Source organism: Monodon monoceros, unplaced genomic scaffold (assembly GCF_005190385.1).
Source record: "Monodon monoceros isolate NGI ecotype Baffin Bay Population unplaced genomic scaffold, NGI_Narwhal_1 Super_Scaffold_12, whole genome shotgun sequence".
NCBI classification, from domain to species: domain Eukaryota; kingdom Metazoa; phylum Chordata; class Mammalia; order Artiodactyla; family Monodontidae; genus Monodon; species Monodon monoceros.
In genome coordinates, this window is record NW_021703768.1 from 146,175,407 (window position 1) to 146,195,993 (window position 20,587).

A 20,587-nucleotide genomic window follows, 5' to 3' on the forward strand; every position below is an offset into this window, starting at 1 on the left:
CTTGAGCAAGGTCCAAGAGCTGGTAAGTGAAATGCTGGCATTCAAAACCGAGGAATCGGGCTTCCCTGGTGGCGCAGTGGTTGAGAGTCCGCCTGCCGATGTAGGGGACACGGGTTCGTGCCCCAGTCCGGGAGAATCCCACATGCCGCGGAGCGGCTGGGCCCGTGAGCCATGGCTGCTGAGCCTGCGTGTCCGGAGCCTGTGCTCCGCAACGGGAGAGGCCACAACAGTGAGAGGCCCGCGTACCGCAAAAAACCAAACAAAACAAAAACAAAACAAAAACAAAAAAAAAACCGAGGAATGTCTGCCTCTAGATTAAACTTTAACCACTCACTTACATATTTCTTTAGAAATGGCAAATGGTATCTCTGGCTACGGTTCTAAGAACAGGAGGAGGTTGGTTGAACTCTAGGATCTCTGCATTTACTCTGGTGGGGAGGTACCTTTGTTCAACTCAACTCAATAAACAAGGGTATCTCCCTGCTATACAAGGGAGGGGCTTCAGACTGAGATCAGGCAGGTGAACTGTATAGCCAGGTCGCTTGGGTTCCCATGCTGGCTCCACGCTTCGTGGCGGTGTGATCCTGGCACGTCATTGCTCCTCTGTGGCCTCAGTTTCCGTTCCTCTAAAATGGGGAATTGAATGAGTTAGCTCACATAAGGTACTTGGAGCAGCACCGGGCACATGGCGAAAGCTGAATGTGTGCTAGCAACCTTTATCATTACAGAGTCCCGGGTCCTGTGCGGCCATCAGACAGTGGGGACACAGAATGGAGTAATGTGTGACCCTGCCCTGGAGGAACTCAGGGGGCAGCGGGAGAGGACAGCAGCAATAGCTCAGAGGAATGGGCTGGGTGGCAGGCCCACCTTTAAGAGTCATTGGCAGGTGGATTTTATTTAATTTACAGGAGTGGGAGGCAATGCTCGGAGCAGGAGGGCAGAGTGGGGAGAAAAGTTGTGAAGACTAAGCTTGGGGCACTCAATACAGGCAGAGAAGTCAGCACCCCAAACAGGATGACCAACCACCCCTTGGTCCCGGGCAAACCGAGACATCTGGTCACCCTAGCCTCAAGGGAGGCCGAAGGAGCAGCCAGAGAGAGGAGAAAACCAGGACAGCGAGGAAGAGATGGGTAACCACCATTGCTGCCAGGAGGCCAAGACATGAAGCCCCTGGATTTGGTGATGCAGCCGTCACTGGGGGACTGGACGACAGCAGCCTCTGGGAATGTGGGGTTGAAGGTTTGATTGAAGTGGGTTGAGAGTGAAAGCGTGGTGGGGAGGTGAGAGTGTAGACAACTCTTCTGAAAAATTTGGTTGAGAAAGGGAATGGAGCGCAGGGCATTTTCCTCCTTTTTTTCTTAAGATGGAAGAGATAAGAACATTTGAAAATGATAACAAGGCGACCCAGCAGAGAAGGAGAAAATGGAGATTCAGGACAGAGTACATTGATGGGAGTCAGACCGATAGGCGAGATGGGATGGGGCAGCCCAGTTGGGGGGCTGGCCTTGGGTGGCCATTTGGCCACCATCTCTATGGTGAGAGGAGAGAAGGAGTGCAGGGGACAGCAGGGGTTTGGCTGGGGGAGACGCAGGGACTCACATCTGAAGGCCTCCGTCTTCCTTATGAAGGTTGACATGCTCATCTCTTGAGGGAAAGGGGACGGAGCTTGGGCAAGGGTGAGGGTGAAGGAGGAACGGCAATCAGAGGACTGAGGAGTGGGAAGGAGCGATGAAATAGCCATTGTGGAGGGAGGGAAGGCAAGCTGGCTGGAGCGGAGGGGTGAGCCTACTGGCAGAGGGGTCACCCATTGCAGAGGAGGGACGGTGACTCCAGAGACCATCTGCCTGGCTGGGTGAGTTTCTTCAGCTGAGCTCAAGGCAGGAGCAGAGGAAGTGGGGTGGGGTATGGCATCCCAGCTCACGCTTCAGCCAGGTCAGAGTGACGGAGGCAGAGAGGGACGGAAGTGGAGAGTATGTAGTGATGGCACTGACAGGCCATGGGATCTGGCTGGAGGAGAGGTACAGGACCTCAGGTAGGTGGGGAGTAGAGAGATGCTAGAATCAGTGGGTGCGTGTGAGGACTGTCCCAGGTGGTGGAGGCGGAGTGGGCTCTGGGGCAAGTGAACCACAAGGACAGAGGGTTGCAGTTGGAGAACGCCATGTTTGAATGCTTGCATTTCTGGTGATGACAATTTATGACAACTGATTTGGAGCGGAGGGGCATTGGTGATGAGGAAATCCAAGGTCGAGGAGGCCGGGGAGTTGGCTGGGACGTCCAAGTGACCCAGGGCAGTGGCCAGAGGCAGGTTGAGAAGGGAGCCCTCAGTGAGGCTGGTGGGCGATAGTAATGGGGGTGAGATGCAGCCCGTCAGCCTGAACCCCTAAGAAGCAGCGTACTTTGAGAAGAGGGTGGAGAAGCCAAGGTCAGGAAGTAGCCATGGGGAGCAAGGTGGTGCCACCTCTACCTTCTTCGTCTGAGGTGTGACAGGAAACTCAGCCTACCCTCAGGAGGGCGGGGTGGGGGGCACGTCCTCAAGGAAGGGGCAGCTCTGATGGAGCGAGGGAACAGAGGATCTGAGACGAGGAGCAGGCTGTGTGTGTGTGTGATGGAGTGTGCTGTTTATGGAGCTGGAGTTCTGGAGTGCACCCTGAGAAGGTTCTGGAAGGAGGAGAGGTGGGAGTCTGGGCCAGGGGAGAGCCTGCACAGGGTGTATGGGGATGAGGATTTGAGGGGATGGGCCATCCTTCAGGCATGTGAGGCTTTGCCCTCAGTCCCTCAGGTGCCTTGGAGAAGGGTGGACACCTGGGCCCAGTGGGATTCAGCTGAGGCCAGGAGGTGTGACCAGAAGCTTCAAGATGGTGGTGGTGGATGGTCAAGTGGTGCTCCAGGGGGGGTTGGATGGGCTGTTATGCCTCCTCCTGGAGAGCAGGCCTGAGTCCCAGGGCTGGTCCCAGCTGGTCCCATATGATGCCCCCCACCCCCATCATATGACCCCTGGGTCAGGGGCCTGTCTCCTCAGGAGCTGGGAGTTTGTGGTTGGCCTGAGCCAGCTGCCTGGAGGGGAGGAGGCCCCTGCAATGACCAGCTCTTTTACACCCCAAGGAAAAACAAAGCCCATCTGCAAAAACCCGGAGGTGTGAGGTGAGGGCTTGGCAAACGGAGGCTGTGAGGGAGGAGCCTCCTGGTCAGTCTTTCCGCTGAGACGGTGTGGGAAGGCCAGCCAGCCTCCAGCCTGCGATCTAGCCCCCCTCCCTCCGTGGGGCCTCCCAGGGCCTCCGGAGAGCAGCGTGGAGCTGGGAAAGCCTCGCACGCACCTGGAGGAACGGGAAGCTCAGGGACACGGTGTAGCTCCAAGGGCTGCCTGAGAATGAACACCGTATGGGGAGTCAGGGGACCCCGGCCACGCACGCCCCCGGACTCCTGAGTGCCCTGGGGCAAGCAGTCCCCACTGGAGGCCTCAGTTTCCCCGACCATTGGGTGTCCACGGCCTGGGGTGCTCCCTCTGTCTGGTGAGGGTGTTTAGACCCTCCCAATACAGAGCGGAAGGGCCCAGGCAGAGGGCCTGAGTGCCTGCCCGCTCTGGGCACCAGGAGCGGCTCGAGTTCCATTCCTGAATATCAATGAGCAGGCCCAGGAATGTCTGCCACACAGCTGGCTGCTGAGGGCGGGCCTGGTGGGAAGGGAGGAAATGGCCCGCCCGGCCCTCCCAGACCCACCTGCCCCGGCAAATGCAGGCAGGGCAACCTGGGGCGGGACGGAGCCTTTCGAGGCCCCAGTCACACCTTTAAGTCTCAAACAAATTCCAGAATTATGCTTTCCCACTCTGGGAAGAGGCAGAACTAGGATTCCACCCCGGGCCTCTTCAGCTGCAAACCCGTGATATTTGCACTCTGTTGCCGTAGGGCATGGGGAGCTGCAAATTTGGACAGCTCAGAGGCTGCTGAGCTGAGAGCTGCATTTGTTCATTTCTTCATTCTGCAAGGATGTATGTGCCAGGCTGGTGTTGGGTGCTGAGGAGACAGCTGTGAGCAGGCCTGGGAGGTCTTAGGGACCATAGAGAAGAGAATAATCTGATGTGAAACAATGCCGTTTAATCATCCCCGGCCCCTAGTGCATCATCTGAAAAAATCTGGTTAAGGCTGCATTTCTCTGCAGTTCAGAGGACTCCTCCAAATTAGCAAGAGCATTTGTAAATGAATCACATCTCAAGACTGACCCCCTGCAACTTCAGGAGAAATAAAGCCTTCGGAGAATCAGGACATCAGGGACCGGGCTCCCAAATGTGCCAGGTCCTGGGACTGGTGCAGGGAGGAGGGGTAGCAAGATTGTTGCACAAGGTTTCAGCAGCAGCGAGCTCACAGCCAGGGAAGCAACTCCACAGCCAGGCTGTCGTGGAGCAGAGAGCTGGGATAGAGAGATGGGAGGGGCCAGGTAGGAGAAAAGGCTCAGAGGTAGGGACACTGGAGCCCGGCATTGTAGGAGGAGCAAAAATTCCTCAAGGGATGAAAGGGAAGGGCATTTTGGGTGGAAGGGATGGCATTTCTGAAGGCCTTGCAGGGTGCTATAGCATTGCTGGAATGCCAGCAGGGTACCTGAGGCTGGAACATGGGCTTAAACTCAAAGACGAGGTGAGGGTGGGCAAACAAGGTGACACTCTGCTTGACTTGAGGAATATTCCAGCCTTGTCGCCTGCCTAGAAAACCATTCTAGTTGTGTCTCCTCGTGTTTGGTGAGCTGACTGGGGCTGCCCGTGAAAAAAGACGACTTCTTGAGGCTGAACGGCCTCCCCTCTCCACAGACACTAGGGCTGCGTCTAGGTCCCAAACACTGCCATTTGCAAAGAGGGAGCTGTAACAATCTACCCGTGGCAGGGGATCCAGGTAGCTGCTGGGCCTCACCAGCTTGGGCACAAAACAGCATTTGAAGTCCTTTCTATCCAGACAAGCTTAGCCTTAGGACCCAAGACTGAGTGACCTTGACACGTGCCTTCCCCTCTCTGTGCCTCAGGTTCTCTGCAGACTCAGGGGTGCTCTTTCAACATCATCATTCCGATGTCTCAAGGACAGGTGGATTTGGGTGGCCACACAGAAGGTGGTCGGAGAACTAGATTTACTTAGCTGTGGGTGTCATTTCTGATCTCTGGCCCCTCTGGGGGGGGGGCGTGTGAAGGTGGGGGAGACTGAGAGCCTCTTGGGCTGGCTGCAATATGGTTCCACTGTGGGGCGAGCCCCCAGGGGAGGCCACACAGCTTGAAGTGGGCATCTGGACATCCATGGGGTTTAGACCCTCTCTAGGCCTGGGGTGGGGAGTAGAGGCAGGATGGGGACCTTGGCTCTTGTTATCCAGGGAGACCAAGATGCACATCTTGCCCTGGGATCCATCCATCCATCCATCCATTTGATGACTGAGCACAGACCCATTCTAGCTGTGTGATCAACCATGGACATTGAAGGTGCTTAGAAGGATCTCACTCTGGGAGTGGGGCCATTGCATTGAGTACCTGGGGAACTCCCTGCTTCCCGTGTGCACCTAGGGAAGCCACTTCATCCCCAAGAGCCTGTTTCCTCCTCTACATGGTGGGATCTCGTGATCACCACCTGCAGTGCTATTGTGAGTTTCACAAGATGATGGACGGAGAACACCTGGCATGGCACAGGGGACTCTGTGTGGAGGCTGTCATCGATATTTATCGTGGCATCATGTCTGAGCCTCCAGCTAACATGGTGGCAGGACCAGCCATGGGGGATAGAAAGGGGCCATGGGGTTAGGCTGAGCTGACCACATCCTAGCTGTGTGACAGCAGGTCAGCACCTCAGCTTCTCAGAAGCCTCATTTGTAAATCAGTGAGTATCATTCCTACCTTGCAGGGTTGGGAGGAAGAGGAAAGTGATATCGGGGCAGTCTTGATGTGTTATGTCAAGCCACATAATGAATGTTAGCCTCCTTCTAATTGCCCCTCTCTGAGGGGCTGGGCTGGGGCCATTATGACTCCTGACGGCTGTTGAAGAGAGAATCAGGAGGCATCTCCAGTGGGCCTGGGAGTCCCTGAATTCATCCACATGCCACTGGGAAATCCCTGTGTGACGTTCTCTGGACACAGTGATGGACAAAACAGACCAATTTCCTGCTGTCATGGAGCCCCTAAGCAGGGGGTGGGAGAGGGGGTGAAGAATACCACATACTGAATACTAAATACACAGAGCAGGTTGTGATAAGTGCTCTGAAGGAAAGCTCCAGGGAGATGTGATAGCAGCTCATGCGGCTGCTTGAGGTGGAGAAGTCAGGGAAAGCCTCTCGGAGGAGGTGGCATTTGAGTGGCGACTAGAAGGGCAAGAAGGAACCAGCTGTTGGAAAGTTGGGTGAAGAGGGTTCAGCAAGTGCAAAAGCTCTAGGGTTGCAAAGATTCTGGAGGCCTGAGAAAGCAAGGGAGTTCACGCTTGCGGGGGAGGGGGGAGGGTTCATATATGATGGGAAGAGTGTAAGATACTCAGTTGAAAAGTCCGGTCTTGGCCAGATCAGACAGGCAGAATAATTTGTGGAGATGGTGATGACTTATATTTCCCAACTGAGGAAACTGAGGACTCAGAAAGGTTAACCCACCTGCCCAAAGTCAAGTTGGCAAGAGCTGGAGCCCAGGTGGCTCTCCAGCGTCAAACTCTGTTGAGAGGCAAGGGGCAAAGCTCTCACCCGCTCTGAGGTCCCCCCGCCCTCTCGAGGGGTGAGGGCAGGAGGGGCCCAGCCTAGGAGAGAGAACATCGTGTCTGTGGGAGAGAGTCAGAAGAGGCAGCAGCCTAAACACACGACAGACCCCGGCCAGCCCCGGCTGCCAACACAACTGCTTGTGTGCCGGCCAAGGAGCCAGATGCCGCTTCTGGAAAAAATATCTTCCTGGCTTGGCCTGCCATGCAAGGGGAGGAGGGGGCTGCTGAGTGTGGGCCGCGGCCGCTTAGCACCCCAGAACGGCACGGCTGTGCCTTTGAAGCCAGGGCAGGAACAGGGAAGGGAGGGGGCGGGGAGGATGCAAGCGAAATATTTTCGCTAAAAATATTCTGGTCCAGGAGAAGATCTTTTTTCTTTTTTTCCCCTACTCTTGCTGGAAAACCAAAGTCTTATTAAAACAACACCAGAATATTTCATGTTGATATCAATTAGGCGAAGGAGAAGGAATCTTGAATTTTCCTCCCTGCCAGTTTCACATAAAAGGAATATTCTCCCAGAGGCCAAATGATGAAGGTTTTCAGTTTTTTTTTCCCTTGCTGCAAAAAATTCCTGTAATGTGGATGGAAAGTTCCTCATGTCTGAGAGCTTCCTGAGAAGTTGGGGCTCTGGACGCCAAGACCAAATTTTCCCCTTAAGTCAGGTGGGATAGGACAGGTGGCTGGCCCGTAAGAGGGCCCTCTGAACCTGTCATGGAGGGCTGCAGCCAGCCCTGCTCTGCACGGAGGCAGACCTGTGTACTCTACAAGGCCCCGGCCAGCTGGACCACAGAGCGAATGGAGATGGGAAGATACAGAGCACGTGGCCTCTGCCTCTGGCACCTCTCATCTAAGCTTCACAGGCAGCAGCAAGACAAGGAGTCAACTCTAAGGGGCCAGACCTGGCCTGGCCCCTCTCCTTGGTTTAGGCCTTTCACAACCATGATGGCAGCACCATTTCTACACACCCATTAGGTGCCAGGCACTTTAAAATACATATTGATATACTATCTCCTTTAGTCCTCACAATGAACCCAGGAGAGCAGGGATTATATTATCCCCAATGTCCCCGAGAAAACTGGGGCTTGGTGTCACATAGCTATTGAGCTGCAGTGACAAAATCTGAACGCAGGTCCTTCTAACCCTAAAGTCTGTGTTCTGTCCTCTGTCGCAACCTTTCTCTTGTTGATCCATTGGCTCCCATCCCATTGACATCCCCAAATTTGGTCTCCCATTGAGTGTTTGGTAGGTAAGTGAGGCTTTCCTGTGTTTGGTATTATCTCCGTCCTCCAACTCCAAATCAGAAGTCCAGGAAGCAGCCCTTCAGCAATATTTTCTCCCATTCTCAGCTCTCTGAGTTGCCTTTATGCATTAATTAATTTATTCCTTTATTCAACCATCCATTTATCTATCTATCCATCCATCCATCCATCCATCCATCCATCCACCTTCCATCTATCCATCCATCCATCCACCCACCTACCATCCATCCATCCATCAATCCATCTTCCACCTATCTATCCATCCATCCACAACCCACTCTTCCATCCAGCCACCCACCTTCTATCCATCCATCTGTCCATCTATCCATCCATCCATCCATCCTTCTACCCACATATTCATCTACCCATCCATCCTGTGTTTGCTAAGTGCCAGGCACCACAGATAGGAAATGATTAGAACAGAGCTCCTGCTCAAGTCCCATTCAGATTTATCAAATATCGGAGGTGAAGTGTAGCTTTAGAAAGTATCTAATCCTATCTCCTCTGTAATTCAGGTGGGAGGGACTATCTTTATTTTATAGATGAGGAAACTGCAGTCCAGGGGAAGCAATGAGACTTGCTAGGAAGTTGTGCTTTGCAGTAGAAGGATTGAGAGCCTTGAAGTCAAAACAGATCTGAGTTCTAGTCCTTGTTCTTTGACCTGCTAGTTGGCTGCTTTTGTGCAAGTCACTGAAACTCTGAGTGCAGGAGAGAGCAGTAAACAAGGTCAGCGAGGGCTCCAGGCCATGGAGGGCTTTGTAGGCCATTGTTAAGAGCTCTGGCATCTACTCTGAGTAAGAGGGCATCATTGCAGGGTTTTGACCAGAGGGTCAAAACAATTCAGAGACACAATTGATTTCAGTTTTAAAAGGATCGCTGTGGCTCTTGTGTAGAGAACAGCCTGTCAAGATGTAAGTGTACGAGCAGGGTGATGATCAGCTAGGAAGCTATTGCAATAATCCAGGCAAGAAATGAGGGATGGGGCTTCCCTGGTGGCGCAGTGGTTGAGAGACCACCTGCCCATGCAGGGGATACGGGTTCGTGCCCCGGTCTGGGAAGATCCCACATGCCGCGGAGCGGCTGCGCCCGTGAGCCATGGCCGCTGAGCCTGCGCGTCAGGAGCCTGTGCTCCACAACGGGAGAGGCCACAACAGTGAGAGGCCCGCGTACCGCAAAAAAAAAAAAAAAGAAATGAGAGATGGCACTGTGGCTTTATGACTGAACAGCTGGAAGGATGGAGTTGCCATCACCTGCGAGGAGAAAGGCTGTGGGTGGAGCCTTTTGGGGGGAAAGATTAGGAGTTCAGGCTTGGACTTGTTGAGCCTGAGGTGTGCACTAGACATCCAAGTGGTGATGTTGAGTAGGCAGTTAGGTATGCAGTCTGGGGTCAGGAGCAGGTCTGGGTGGAGGTATACATCTGAGAATCACTGGTGTGTGAATGGAGTTTAAAGCCTTGAGACTGGAAAGATCACAAAGTGAGTGAGTGTAGACAGAGAAGGGAACAAGACCAAGGACTTAGCCTCGGGCCCTCCATTACTAAGAGATTTTATTAACATACAGTGAGCCTGCAGGGTACAGATGGGAAGAAAACGTGGTCATAGGCCTCACAGAGCGTGCATTCTGAAGAGGGCAACAGACACAGAAGGAACCCGCAAGTCCACTAGGCTTGGTTTAGGAGAGGGTCAGCCCAAGGGCTGTGGGAGCCTAGAGGTGGCACCTCATCCAGCCCAGGGGACACCTGCAAACCTGGTCTGTTCCAGTTACACACTGACCGGTGTTGCCTGTTCTGGGCCTGAGTGACTACTAGAATCCCCTGAACTTATTCTGTTCCACAGAAGGGGGAAAGAGGAGGTGTATGTGGCCTAAACCCAAAGTTTGGAAGCACATGTAATTCTTTCCATAGCCCGAGCAGATAAATACTAACATTCCCATTTTATTTTATTTTTAAATTGTTTTCTGGGCTTCCCTGGTGGCGCAGTGGTTGAGAGTCCGTCTGCCGATGCAGGGGACACGGGTTCGTGCCCCGGTCAGGGAAGATCCCACATGCCGCGGAGTGGCTGGGCCCGTGAGCCATGGCCGCTGGGCCTGCGCGTCCGGAGCCTGTGCTCCGCAACGGGAGAGGCCACAGCAGTGAGAGACCCGCGTACCGCAAAAAAAAAAAGAAATTGTTTTCTATTTTATTATTTATTAGTTTTATACACCCCTTCACAAATTTTGGATAGCGTTTTCTCCACCTCTTTAAATGCTACCCTTTCCTATCATTCCTCATGTGTCAAGAAAACAGAACAAGAAAAGCAAACTTTTGCATTCAGTTCAGTGACCATTTATGTAACTGATCTCATGTGCAAGGGGATGTGATAAATTAGAAGCCCTGGCTTTTATGTGAAAAAATAACTTTATTTAATCCTGGCTAAACTTAATATACAGGCAAAGTGCCAGTGTGTAAGTTTTGGGTCAGAATGTGACAAGAGCTAGACTGGTCTAACATCCCCATTTTAAAGATGAGAAAACTGAGGCTCAGAAAGGGGAAGCCATGGGCCACAGGCCTGACTTTAAAGATCATGCACTTCACACAGAAAGAGAAATAAAGGGGTACACATGGATGCTGAGGAAGGGGGCTCAGAATCTCCACATTATGATCTGGGTCTCTCTCCTGAGAGGGTGCTCCCAGGCCTGCTAGAGTCAAAACTCAGGTGCTTTCAGGGGCCAGGCAGGGGACATCGAAGAGGAATGTGGGCTGAGGTGGGGGCGTGGTGAACACAAGCCTGGGCTGAGGGGCAGCCACTCCTCAGCCCAGTTACTTGTGCTCCTGCGGAAAGGTGGGTCCAGGGTTGCCAGATCTGGTTTCTAACCAGAAACTGGAAACATGGACTTTTATGTGAAATTTCCCACTTTTTAAAGCAGTCTTGGGTCCAAGCAAAACATGTCTGTATGCTGAGTTGACCTCATGGGCCACCAGCTCCAAGCTTTGACCTTTTGGACCCGTGGTTAAAAGAAGGGGTTTAGGACCACGCAGGCCTGGGTTCAAAGCTCCAAACCCTCCCTTACTGGCTGTGTGTGATCTTGGGCAAATGAGTTTACCTCTCTGGGTCTCAGTTTCCTCATCTGTCAATCATCTCTGAGTATCAGGACTGCAGAGGATCATGGGAGACACTGTGTGCAGAGTGCCTAGCCCAATGGCGGCCCTTCACAGATGCTCCATAAATGGTGGTGTGAAGGTGGTCTATGTGTGTGTGTTGGAGGTGGGGATGGGTGAGATTGTTACTGCCTGTCCTGGCCTTACTCAGTAGCCCTGAGCGCTGGAGAGCCCGTGTGCCAGATCCTCTGCACACCTGCCCTCTAGGTCTGCTCTTCCCCCCCGACCCCTCTTTCAGGCACTCCCCATGGACCACTTACAGCCCTCCCGGGCAGCGGTGGCCTCCAGCTCCGAGCCTTCCTCACCGGCCCAGCTTCCCCCTCCCGCCACCTCTCCGCTGCACAGGAGAGCCGTGGGGACGTCTGGATTCCTGAGGGGATGTTTTCCACATTTCTGGAAACCCACTGCGGTTTTGTTTTCTGTGGTAAAGACCTTGGCAGGGGCTCAGCCCAGTGGAACGGCTGGTGGCTGGGAGGGGCCCGAATGGAGGAGACATTCATTGAGCGCCCACTGTGTACCAGGCCCCGGGGATTCACAGATGCTTAAAACAGTCCCTGCCCTCCAAGAACCTCATTATCTTGTTATGAATACAGACTCGAAACATGAGAAGTTAAAAACAGATCTTCAGGTCCTTGTCACTCAAGCCAGGAGCCTGCCGCCCCTGGCTCACTCCTCCTTCTCACCCCCTCTGCCTCCAGGTTCTGCCCATCCGCCCTCCTCAGTCTTCTGAATCTCTTGGACCTGCCCCCTTCTCTCCATCTCATTGCCAGTTCGGGTCACCATCCTCCCTCCACTGGATGATGGCAACCTCCTCCTCCCGGACTCCCTGCCTCCAGCCAACCCTCCTTCAGTTCTTCTGCACCAGGCCGGCTGAAAGGCTTCTAAAACACAAATCTACTCCTGTAACTTGCCTACCGAAAGCCCTCGAGACCTCACGATGGAGTCCAAACTCTCCACGTTGGCTCATAGGCCTTTTGGGCTCTGCCCCTGCCGCCCTCAACAACTTCACCTCTTACCACGTTTCTCTCCACCTGTGTGCATCCTCCACGCCAGAAATCTTTAAGTTAACTGTACGCCTTCTGCTTTCTCTCAGCTCTGAGTCTTTGCACACGTGGTTCTCTCTTCCAAGAATACATCTCCACCATTGAACTCACCAAGGGAACTCCTAGTCATTCTTCCGGGCTCAGCTTAAATGTCACTTCCTCCAGGAAGTCTTCCGCACCCACTCCCATCTCCAGGCTGATTAGGTGTATTCGTTCTGTATCTCCAGTGCTTAGTTTACGGTAATCCTAAAGTTAATCCTGATCTTAATACCAAAGCTAATACTAACACTAATACAGACTAATACTAATAGCAATCACTTCTAAAGCCTTCATATGTGCCAGGCATTGTCCTAAGTGGTCTATACATCTTAGTTCATTTTAGCCTCTCAGATACCCTCTAAAAAGTGGGAACTCTTATTGTCCACTCTTTACAAATGAGACACTGAGGTACGGAGAAGTGGATTAACTTGGCCAAGGTCATGTGAGTAGTAAATGGTGAAGCGGGGATTTATTATGGTTCACAAGTCAGCCTGTGTTGCAAAGACCTGTTTTCTGGTCTGTCTCCCTCACCAGACTGTAAATTCCAGGACCAAGAGGCCCACTGCTGTCTTGTCTATAGTTATGTCGCCAGCATTGTGCCTGGCACACAGTAGGTGCTCAATAAATTCCTGCTGACTGAAGGAAGGCATATTAGACCTGTCAGAGAACTTCAGACCTGCCTGAGGGCTGGAAGTTGGACCAAATGACCTGTTTTGGACTCCTGCTACCTGTGGTCTAGCATTCACCGTGTAGGCTGTTTCTTTAAAACCGAAAAAGAGGGGATATACGTATAGCTGATTCACTTTGCTGTACAGTAGAAACTAATACAACATTGTAAAGCAACTATACTGAATAAAAAAAACCCAAAAAACAAAAATCAAACCAATTCACCAAGGGGAAGTAAAGTAGAATTCAGTAAAACCCATACACCTTTACATTCGCTATCTTATTATTGATTAATTAAGATAAGGCAGGGCTTCCCTGATGGCGCAGTGGTTGAGAATCTGCCCGCCAATGCAGGGGACACGGGTTCGATCCCTGGTCTGGGAAGATCCCACATGCCATGGAGCAACTAAGCCCGTGCGCCACAACTACTGAGCCTGTGCTCTAGAGCCCGTGAGCCACAACTACTGAGCCTACGCTCCACAACTACTGAAGCCGTGCACCTAGAGCCCGTGCTCCACAACGAGAGAAGCCACCGCAGTGAGAAGCCCGCGCACCACAACGATGAGTAGTCCCTGCTCGCTGCAACTAGAGAAAGCCCGCACACAGCAACGAAGACCCAACAGAGTCAAAAAAAAAAAAAAAAAATGGATAAGGCAGGTGAAGCACCTTGCCCAGTGCTGGCAGAGAGGGAGTGCTTAATAGATAAGCAGTAATAAGCAGTGGCTCCTGGCAACGACCCGGGGAGGTAGCATGCTTTTCCCATTTTACAGATGTGGAGACTGAGCCTCCAGGAAGAGATGAAGTGACTTGCAGAGGTACATCCAACCAGCAAGTGAAGGAATGGACATTTAAATTCCAAAAGTTGATTCACTTTTCTCTGGAGACAGCAGGCTCTTATCACCAAATTCACAGAGAAATTGTATGTATCATGTTCACATTTCTTTTGAGGTAAGAATATTTCAACCTCCTTTGAGATTTTTTTATATATCTGCTTTTAAGGTGTCCTCTTCTAGCTTGCCCACTTTCCAACATTTCTAGATTTTATTTCTTTTAAGGCCAGGCCAAGAAAGTATGCTTCTATCTTTTTCTTTTTGCATTTTTTTTTAATTAAAAAAATTTGGGGGGATTTTTGGCTGCCCTGCGCGGCTTGTATGATCTTAGTTCCCTGACCGGGGATTGCACACATGCCCCCTACAGTGGAAGCGTGGAGTCCTAACCACTGGACCGCCAGGGAATTCCTGAGATGCTTCTATCTTACTGTTGTATTTCTATAAATATCAAGTTGATGGTGCTTTATATATGTTTCACTAGAAACATATTGATCTTCTTAGTGTATTCTTGCCTTCTTTTTCTTCTGTTTGGGTTTGCTGACATTTGTGCACTACAGGAGTTTGTTAAGCATATTGGCTGAAACCCCACTTCCATGCTAATGGAGTGCGGTGGCAAGACTACTTTCTGCGGAAGAAAGACAAAGTGCATTAGGTGTGTCAGGAGTGTGCTGGACATCATTGCACTTTATTATTTATGATATAGAAACTGCAGAGTATTTGACACGCACCTTTTTTATTTTTTGCCTGTCAAAAAATATAGCTTACTTTGTTTTTCATCATTAAGTATTAAAGAAATCTTGAATGATGGGAATGAAGAAAACTCATAAATCGCTGGTGGCTCCAATCACCTCCAACCAATTTTCACATGTTGTGTTATTTCTTTGCTGTCTTTTTTACTCCGTTTAACTTTTATTTTACAAAGTTTGGATTCTAAATATACATGCAGTTTCATTCCTGATTTTTCTTCACTTGATATTATGTGATAAGCATTTATGTGCTTTTGATAGTCTTTATTAATAAGGTCTTTATAAATATCATTGTAAATATTTGTAATACTATTTTAAGTGATGTCATCTGCTTAATCATCCCAATAGTATTGAAGGTTTAAGTTGTTTCAAAAAAAATTTTTTTAAGGATTGTTTTTCTAAGATAGATGCTCAGAAATAGAATTACTGGGTCAAAGGTCTTGAAGACTCAAAAATTTCTGCTATATATTGTTAATTTCATATATATGTGTGTGTGTGTGTATATATATATAAATTCACGTTTCCACATCTATGTATTGAGGATGCCCATATTACCCACCCTCATCAGCATGGGATCTTACATACTTTTAACCTTTAAAACTGTTGTTAATTTGACAACAGAGAATTGACATCTTCTTGTTTTAATTTGCCTATGTCTGATTTCAACTGAAGTGGAATTCCCACTCTTCTTTTTTTTTTTTTTTAAATAAATTAAATACAAATTTTTTACCTATTTGTCATTTTTGGTTGAATTGTTTTCTAAATTCTGGGACTTGCTATTTTCCTTTCTTTTCTATTCTTTTCCTTTTTTGCGTTTGCCTTTTCTGCTGTTATTTCCTCGAATGCATTTAAGCACACATTGCCCTTGCCTTCCAGAGGCTGGGTAAAGCTCCCTTCCTCCCCGAGGGTGAATGTCTACACTAATCATTCAAAGTGTATTATTGGTTTGTGGTTTGAGCTCAGGGACCAAGGCTGGTTATGACCCTTCCCAGAAGCTTCCACAGCTCTCGCCATCTCCCTTACCCTTGGCTTCCCATTTCTGAGCTAGCTGTTTATCTGTGACAAGACCTACTGACAAATGCCACAGCCCATCAGAGTCATTACTTCACAAAAGGTTCTTTTGAACCTCTAAATTAGGGATTTTCCTTCAATGTTGACCTTTCCGTTTTTTCAAATGATTGTCATAGATATGGGCGTCACTTCCCCTTTCAGAAACCATGCTTAGCACATCAGGGAACGCTCCTGCCATTGACCCTTGTACTTGGGAAATATAAATATCATCTCTTCCTTCCTTTTTGCCTTTCCTCCCTCCTCCTCTCCTTCCTTTGGTGAATCTTTACAGCTTCTCTGGGCGCAGAGCTGACTTCTGCTCAAGTGATAACTGGTCACAACCATTCCCAAATCAGGCACTCTATGTACGGAGCCCAGGCAAGGGACCCTGAAATCCACAGATGCAACAGAAATCACCTCCCAGTTCTTATCTAATCAATACTCTCAGGTGTCACCTGTTGATCAGCAGTGACCAGGGACTTTAGTGTCCTAATATGGGACACAGGCGGCTCACAGTCTTTTGGCTTTAAAAGACCTGCCCCATTTCTCTTTCCTTTAACCTGGTCCCACTGATGGGATTGTTCCCTACATGGCAGTTCCACCCAGCATGGAATATTGGGGCTCTAAGTCTTTTTTAAAAAAAATTGAAGTACAGTCGATTTATAATATATCAGTTTCAGATGTACAGCATAGTGATTCAGTATTTTTACAGATTATACTCCATTAGAAGTTATTACAAGATAAAGGCTGCAATTCCCCATGCTATACAATATATCCTTATTGCTTATCTATTTTGTACATAGTAGTTTGTATCACTTAATCCCATTGGGACCTCTTAGTCTTTACATCCTCTCCAATGCCTTCTAAACTTCAACTCTGCCTAAATGCTAGGTGATCTTATAGTTTATTTATTTCATCCAACCATATGAAATGGAAGACAATTGACTGTTTTGCATATATCAAAATGGCAATTTCATATGGTTCATTTTAATATTTTCAGAAATTATCCAAGGGATATAGAAGCATCATTAGAAAATTAGAAAATAGGGGAAAACATAAAGAAAGGAAATATACAAATATTATCACTGGTAATATTTTGTTGTATAATCTTCCAATTGTTTCCATGTGGTACATGCCCATATAGATATACATACACACAGAGATTTTGTAGAAATGGAATCTAACTACCTACACAAAATGTTGTAATCTAATTAGCAATATATTGTGAGCAATTTCCCATGCACTTCTTTTTTTTTTTTTTTTTTTTTGAGGTATGCGGGCCTCTCACTGTTGTGGCCTCTCCCGTCGCGGAGCACAGACTCCGGACGCGCAGGCTCAGCGGCCATGGCTCACGGGCCCAGCCGCTCCGCGGCATGTGGGATCTTCCCGGACCGGGGCACGAACCTGTGTCCCCTGCATCGGTAGACGGACTCTCAACCACTGCGCCACCAGGGAAGCCCCGTGCACTTCTTTACCATTATTTTTAGTGGCTGCATCATTTTCCGTTGTGTGGTTGCACCGCAATTAAACATAACCAATAATCCCAAGGATGAAGGGCAGGGCTCTGGAAATAGGAGAAGGATGGGGAGCATGGTCAGAGGAGCAGGGGACCACGGTGGTGTGAAGTTACTGGCACCACGGCTGGAAAGACTTTTGGGGTGCTTTACACTGTGAGAGGCCCTGGAGGGGTTTGGATGGATGAGAAACAGCCTCTGGCTCTGGAGAGGGGACCATTGGGAGCCTTATAAGAGGCTGGAAGTCATAGTCATTTGTTCATTCACTCAATAAATATTTATTGAACTCCTACATTGTGCCAGATGTTCTCATGGGGATACCACAGTGAACAAGATAGACACCGCTTTGCTTTCAAGGAGTTTGTATTGTAGGCTGGGGGAGGGGTGGAGATCATAAATAAATAAAATAACTGCACATTGAGAAAAGTGCTAGGAAGGAAAATGAGCAAGGGGATGTGATGAAACATACAGAGGTGCTGGAAGTGGGGTTATAATCTCAGATAGGTTAATCAGGTATGACATCCCTGAGAAGGGGATATTTGAGCTGCGGATCCGAGTGAGTCAGGGGAAGAAAGTTCTAGGCAGAAGAACCAGAAAGTGCAAAAGGCCAAGTGGAGTCACTAAACACAACCCATGGTTTGAAACACTTTATTCATTCATGTGTTCATCCAACCTGGGTTGTGTTCCTCCTCTGTTATAGATAAGAATGGGGAATTCAGATACTATTCCTCCCTCGAGGGAGAGAGCCATCCATTCACTTCATTTATTTACTCATTCATTCATTGATTCAAACACTTTCTGAGTACTTGTTATGGGCCAGATCTTATTCAGTAGAAAGAGAAACAAAGATGAGTAAGAATTAGTTCTTTTTCTCCAGGTCTTTCTGGGCAAGAGCAAGGAGGGGGAAAGGGAGCAGTCAGAGAGAAGAGGTGGCCAGTTCAGGGTCCCACAGCTGGCAAGCATCAGAGATGGGACTAGAAGGATGTGTCCTGATTCCTAACCAGCGTTTTGTCTGCCATGTTTTCCTGTGACCCCTACGCTTCTATATCAGTCTACCTTCCATTGATAATGGATTGGCCTACCTTCCAAGAATAGACAAATCCAATTTGTCTATTCGAAGTTTATGCATACAACTTCCCCAAATCCACACCTGGAAAAAGCATTAAACATTTATATCATTACAGGCCCTAAGATTAAGTCTCTAAATGGTTCTGTTTACAGTCCTCTCGTGTTCACTGGATGTCATAAAAGTGGCTCAGCACAAACAGGGAGCCATCGCCTTTAACAACTGGGTGTTAATGACTACACTTGCCAGCAGAGCTGTGTCTGGGTACCCCCCAAATATCAAACTGGAAGTCCTTGTTGGGTTGGTTGCAAGCGTGATGGGGCCAGGTGGTCAGTGAGTATGGGGTCCCGTCCACACTTGGGGTGACCAGGGAGAGCCAGCAGGAAATGTAATTGGCCAATGGAAGATTCAGAAATGTGAATAAAAAGAACTTCAGGACATATATCCTCACACGTTATCATTTGACTATGGAAAGACCTTTGATCTGGAATACCTTGACCTGAATTTGAATCCTACTTCTGCCTCTTGTATCCTGGGTGACCTTGGGCATTTCACTTAACCTCTTGGAATCTCTGTTTCATCGTTGTAGAATAGGCATGTGGCAAACACTGTTAGTAGCCCACTGAATAGCTATTACCCCCATCTGCCTTGCTATCAGAGCCCTGGGGTTCATCCACGTGGCAGTGTGCTTACTATGGGGATACATCACATTTGGTCTAAGCTAGTGATTGGTTGAGGAGCTGGCATGTGACCAAGTTCTGACCAATAGGAAGTCTGGTTGAAGGTTTATGCAAAACATTTTCCTTCCTTTTCTTTCTTGCCTTGAGTTCCTTTGTGCAAAGAAAGATGTGCTAGTGGTAGCTGAAGCAATCATCTTACAGCCATGAGATGATGAGCCTATAAATAAAAGCCCATGCACTGGGGATAAACAGGGGGAGGACAGAAAGCTCCTGGTGATAACACTTAACTGTTGCATTTGGTACGCCTTTTTGCAGGAGGTAATGAAGTCATTTTTAGTCTTTGGGTGCTCTGTTACTGGCACCTGAAGCATTTCTAATGTAAGAGATAATGACAGCTATTTTCTAGAGCTCCTGGGGGAATTAAATGATATATTGTATGTACTGTTCTTGGCATATTGTCGTCACTCTCTTCCCAGATCCTCTCTCTATATAGTGTGATCTCTTACTCAAGCCTCGAGAAAGCCACCTTGGAAGAGAGTGACATGTTGGTAGTGACATTTGCAAGATAGTTGATGGCCTCTTGAAATACTCAGAGGGCAATAATATAGTGAAATACAATTCAGAATAATTGTCAGCGTGTGCCACCATTCGACCTGTCAGAACCCACCTCTTTGATGGAACATTTATCAAACAGATATGTAACGCAGAGGGAGTCTTTTAACAGAGGTTTTCACAAGTGTGTTGTCATCATTCGTTCTAATATCCAGTGTATCCAAGGGAGCTAAGTCAGTAAATACGATTTCACCCACCTTGGTTCAGGAGTGGCCATGTGGAACAATTCTGGCCAATTAGATGGGAGAGAAATCTGCTGTAAGCTCTGCAGAAGAGTTTCCTCTCTTCTAAGAGAAAAAGGCACAGGAAGTGAGGGTCTCCCACTTTTCCCTGATGCTGTGGTATCTGGTTGAGACATTTGGAATCACTGTGGCCCTGTTATCACCCTGCTGAGGATAAAACCAACATGGAGACGCAGAGGATGTCTGGAAGGAGTCCACTCTTTGATGGCAACACTGAGTTGCTAAGCTAGCCAGTCCTGGAAACTGCCCTGCACCTGGACTTTCATGAGCTAAACATGAACTAAATATTTACTTACGGTTTATGAGTTGAGGTTTTGGGGTTTTGTTGCTGAAAGCATCCTGCCTGATACTCTGCGTTTACTTAAGAAATTTCGGTTTATGCAAAGAAAACCCAGATGTACACCCAATTTTATGGAGCCAAGCTCTTGCAGGAAGTGAGGTGGGGCTTTGGTGAGGAAGGTCGTGCTACACTGATGGTTATGGATTGGCCAAGAGGCACTTCTGCGCCCCTGCTGGCAAGAGAGTTCAGCTCTGTTGAAGCCGCAAATTGGTAAAGGAATCGAGGTATTAGTCAGGGTTCTCCAGCAAAACAGGAGAGAGAGAGAGATTTACTTTAAGGAACTGGCTCACACAATTGTAGAGTTGGCAAGTCCAAAATCTGCAGAGTGGGCTGGCAAACGGCAGAACAAGGGAAAAGCTGACATTATAGTTCAAATCCGAAGGCCATCAGTTAGGCTTAAGTCCCAGAAGAGAGCCAGTTGTTGCAGTTCAAATATGAAGGCCAGGGCTTCCCTGGTGGCGCAGTGGTTGAGAGTCTGCCTGCCGATGCAGGGGACACGGGTTCGTGCCCTGGTCCGGGAAGATCCCACATGCCACGGAGCGGCTGGGCCCGTGAGCCATGGCCGCTGAGCCTGCACGTCCGGAGCCTGTGCTCTGCAACGGGAGAGGCCACAACAGTGAGAGGCCCGTGTACCGCAAAAAAACCCCAGAAAACATATATATATAT